This window comes from Ixodes scapularis, unplaced genomic scaffold (genome assembly GCF_016920785.2).
Source record: "Ixodes scapularis isolate PalLabHiFi unplaced genomic scaffold, ASM1692078v2 PGA_scaffold1__304_contigs__length_218370807, whole genome shotgun sequence".
In the NCBI taxonomy this organism is placed as follows: Eukaryota; Metazoa; Arthropoda; class Arachnida; order Ixodida; family Ixodidae; genus Ixodes; species Ixodes scapularis.
The window spans coordinates 124,079,014-124,082,720 of NW_024609846.1; positions in this window are offsets into that span (position 1 = coordinate 124,079,014).

Consider the following 3,707-nt stretch of genomic DNA (forward strand, 5'->3'; position numbering starts at 1 on the left):
TGTATTTCCGTTGTGGCTGACGTCCGTCGCATACGCAGTTTTTTTCTTGGTATTTTCTTTTCCAGGGAGAGCTGGAAAAGAAAATACCAAGAAAACAAGTCTGAGCAAGCAAAGAGGCGAGACAGACAAAGAGAAAAAAAAAATGATCGCGAACAAGAGAAACAAAAAGAGGGAGAGAGAGTTGTACGGGGTCAGACTAGCCGCCTGGGTTGCCGCCTACATAGCCTGCTTCGTCGTTGCTTGCGTTCCTGTTCGCCGCAGCGGCTAGGCCCGCCCTCCCTCCTCACCATTCCCCTCGCATCCGCGTCTTTCTTGGGTTACCGCTGGTAGATCACGTGACCCCTTGTATTCCACGTGGGTGCGTATGCAACTGACGGTGAGGGTACAATGTTGCCCGGCTGTGCCGAAGTTTCAGTTTCGGTTTGCAATTATGGTAAATAACAAGATCGCACGAAAAATTTTTTGCCTTCAATGAGACAAACGGTTTAGGGTTGTTTTGAAGTACTTTTCACATTTATATCACCGACCATCTCAAAATTTCCGAAATCGAGCGGAGTTGCCCTTTAAAAGATTAAAAAGTTTATTTGAAGTGTTTTCCATGCACACTTCTCCACACACCTCTCTATAACATAAACATTGCTCATGCAACTACATTTCCCTACTCTCATTTTCATTATAAAGGACACAAGCGGCAGCTCCCACACCGTTGGCGGAAATCGGGTTTTGGAAGGTTGCAGAACAGAAGTGCAGAAAAGACCCAAAGCAACGAAAGTCGGGATCATACAGCTTTTTGCCGAACGATGATGCCCTCAGTGAACTCGTTGACTACATAGAAGAGGTCCAGTATGCAAGACCTGGAGTGAAATAAAACTTCCAGCCGCTCATACCAGACGACAGAGACCTCTGGAGCAACAATTCTCAAGCCGACTACTACCGTCACCTCCAGTCTATCAAGGCACTAACCACGGAAGAGAGGGAAGAGGTCAGGATGAACACGAATGGCAAACAACGACACCTGGTTTGAAGAAAGGGTGGAGAGGCTAACAGCCTCAGTCTTCAAAAAAGCAGCGCACTGCCAGAAGCCCGAGTACTTAGAGACATACTGTACCCCAAGCCCAAGAAACAACTGCCTGCTTCTGACCCCCGAGAGTATGGTAGGCGCATGGAGCCTCACGCTGTAGAGATGTATGAGCTGCTGCAGAGGTATTACAACTTTGACACAACAGTTAGGCTTACTGGTCTTCATGTGCAAAGGGATTACCCTTTCCTCGCAGCGTCGCCTGATGGCACTGTATGCAATGGGGCAGAGAAGGGCCTGCTCGAGGTCAAATGCCCTTTGTCAAAGATTAACATGACGCCTGAATAAGCATGTGGTGATAAGAAGTTCTGCTCCATGCCTGTAGATAATGTTGTGACACTCAAGAGGGATCACTCATACTATTACCAAATGCAGGGGCAGCTTGGAGTGACAGGGTATAGTTGGTGTGACTTTGTTATTCTTACTAAGTGTGAGGACTCCATAGCCAAGAGCATTTCCATGGAACGTATTTACATTGACGTAGAGTTCTGGGAGAGCTACCTGCTACCAGGTCTGTTGTATTTCTATACCCAGGCAGTGGTCCCTGAAATGCTGACAAAACGAGTCAAGCGTTTCAACAAGCTGTACTCTGAGGATGCAGAGTACCTTTCCTACACGGTATACACAATGGGCACGCTGCCATCGTGATCGGTGGCCATGCAAAATGGAAACTATAGTTGTGGCAGGCTAAGAACATAGGGCCATAGAAAGGAAGGATGGGAAAGAAAAAGCAGACGGAATGCTGGAGAACAGGGGATTCGTCCTCTCCTCTTGAGAGTGTGGTCAGCTTTTTCCTGCATATTCTTCTTTTCCATTGCCCCATCTTTTTAGCCTGTCACACTATAACCATCACGGAAGCCATGCATTCCGTAATGCAATTTGAAATCTGTGGAGTACTGGCAACTCAAGCAAAATATTTTCTTTGTTCTACAGCTTTCTGCTTTGCCTGGTAGGTACACCAATTTTAATGAGAATAATAATAAGTGGCTGCATCTATTTTGACAGTTATCACGCATCTTTCATTTCATGTTATAAAAGCTTTATATTATTTTAGAAGACTGCTAGATTAACAATAACTGTTTGTACAAAACTGTGACTAATGTTCTAAGCATGTGGTGGTGAAAATATGGAGCTGTGTACGAAAGTCTGAAAGCTGTTTAGCTGATGATGAGATTTGACTCTCTAGGTTTCTCAAATGTTACTTTCTTTTCTTTAGTTGAAGTGTATATATGGTTCCGAATGATGAGACATTTTTCAAATATTTTTGCTGGTCACTAGTTGACAATCTCACGAGCCCGAGGGACTTGTACCCAACCATAAAAAGCAAAGAAAGAAAACAAACAATATTGATGAGGAGAATGTATTTTGCTTGAGACAATGAGCAGGTAATGAGAAATTACAAGTTACCAAAGGTGGCCAAATTTGTTGTACAAGAATGTCTAGCTTAAGCATCTTACTACCCAGCCTGAAAATAAAATTTGCGGTAAGTGATTGGGCTCGGCACTCTGACATGAAAAAATGACGATTAGAGGAAAAAGACTAAATAGAAAAGCTAAGACTGACCCTAACTGAAAAGCCCTCTAGAAAAGCCATATGAAATTATAACAGTTCACTGGAAATGCAAACAAAATGCATCCAAATTTGATGTCTTTCTGGAGAACGCTATACGAATTTTGTAACCTGCCCTTTCTTGTAATCTGTAAGGACTCTGGTGATGCCGATATTTATTTCTGCACCTCAGGTGTGGGGTCACACACCTGAATGAATGAACGAAGCTCATGCGTGACCCAGGCAAACGTAAACACCAATGCCGGCGCGGGCTAAAGGCTCGCGCCGGGTTGGATATGATCATGTCGCTGCCGGCGCATTTTTGTACGTCCGAAGCGCCAGCGAATGGTCGCTGACCCTTGACCACCCGAGTCCATCATAGGCAGGTAGGGTGATCAAGAGCTTTGCACTTTTAGCACACGAGTGAAAAGCTGCCAAAGTGTTAGCATACATAGCTAGTGGAAGTGCTTGCTACATATTCGAGCATTGCTCGTCGGTTACCAGGGCGAGCCACCGGAGTTCACGCGACGAACAGCCGCAATCCACATGTTTCATTGACGCATGTGAAACTTGGGCGATGGGAAGTGAAAAAACTGTGTGTCATTGTCTTTTTCTCGTCGGTTTGAGCAACTGACTGTGGAGCAAGTGTTTGGCATCGCTACACGGCGTTCATCGAACACAGGAAAGCTGTCACTCTGCTGGCACTTCGCTGGGCTGCGGTAGACTGTGATGCTGGATGGCAGAAACACAACAATCCAGCCACACAGCGTCGGCACACAGCAGGAACACACAATGAACACAATCACAACACGGTTCTCCGCGGTGTTGGCGTCGGTGCCCTCCAATAATGGCGACGGCAACAACGGCGGAACCGACTCACTGGTAGCGAAAGTGCGCGTAGGCGCAGAGTGCTACTAGAAAAAGGTCCATTGTGTTTGTCCATTGTTCCCCCTCTGGAAATTTTCATTACGTCTGATTAAACTGTTAATTTTTTTACGTAAAGTAGGTGTTATTTGTCTTATCATGTCCAGTCCCGGCTTTCGGAACATTTTTTTCAGTGATTGAGCTCCTAAGCTCGAAA